Genomic DNA, 1315 nt, shown 5'->3' with positions numbered 1-1315 from the left:
TGGTTCAGAGCCCTGTAAGTTGATCAAGGAGAAAAGAGGTTTGCACTACTTTTCTGTTAATGTCTATAGATCTCCTTTCAATAGCACGGTACACTCTCGGTGCCCTGCAGGCTGTGTGTGCAGCCAGCCCTAGAAGATCTCAAGCATTGGAGAGGCTGGAGAAACTGCAGTTGGGTAAGTGCTAATTTGGTGAATAATTAATGCACATTTCTAAACTTGAAAAACGGCTTATTCTATGGTCTAATAATTATAAACTTCCCCAGGCCCAATCTAATTGCAGCTAAGCTAAAAACTGACCAGTCAGCCACTGAATCCCTTCTTGAGATGGCTGGAAAACAATCAAGTCTGCCTGGCCTAACAACTGACTTATGCTCCCCTCATTCCAGGAACATTTATCCAGGGCAGTACTAAAGACAATTTTAAGGCAACTGAATTGGGATCTTAGGAAAATTTGGAAAAATCTCTTTCCCAATCTTTTCCCTTTCAAATCCTCAGTAATGCGAACCTTCTGTTTACCCTCCACTTAACCGTACAGTGCTAGGAGACGTTTCCTGAGAGCCCTCCTGGCAACTCGCCTTTTCCAAACGGTGAAGTTACTAGCAGGATTCTGTTTTGTAGTATGGGAGAAGGGAGTCTCATCAAAAACCTCCAGCTTCCTGACTGTATCAACCTTTCTACCCTGAAGTGGGAAAAGGAAATCAAGAACTTACCTGGGTTCAGGTAAGATGCGGGCTACTAACCTTGCGTATATTTGAACAGACAGATAATTTAGAGCCAGGACTCCCTGGATAACAAAGATTGTAGGTATGTCCTGAATAAATTCGTACGCAAAAAAATGAGCAGCTAATGATGTCCTTCCTATGAAATATGAAGACACCACACATGTAGCACCCACGCAAAGCTCTAGCTGTTTCATCCTGAGATATCGGGTGACAACGCTCATGGGAGTTCAAGTTCCTAAAAACCTGGCAGGCAGACCCTCTTTCTAAAGGCTTAACCCAACTCACATTCCTCCCAGCCTTAGGTGCGAGAGTTCTTAGCCTTGGGCTCACTTAGTGACTCACTTCTTGCAAATGTAAATGTAGGAGTCCGCGGTAGGTCCCACCGGCCCCCTTTGCCTACCGCTCTGCACACCTACTTCGAGAACCAGCCCCAACGCATCCCTCCCGAACGCGCACTGCTGGGGAAGCGCGCCCAGGAGTGGACCCGCCAGCCCACGCTGGGAACTGGAAGCACCAAAGCCCTACGGCGACCGCAGACGCTGCCTTAAAACAAAAGAGGCGCCTAGGGAGGTGGGACCCGGACCTCAGCCCCC

The sequence above is a fragment of the Microtus ochrogaster genome, chromosome 1 (assembly GCF_000317375.1).
Source record: "Microtus ochrogaster isolate Prairie Vole_2 chromosome 1, MicOch1.0, whole genome shotgun sequence".
NCBI lineage: Eukaryota > Metazoa > Chordata > Mammalia > Rodentia > Cricetidae > Microtus > Microtus ochrogaster.
This window is presented reverse-complemented; position numbering follows the sequence as displayed.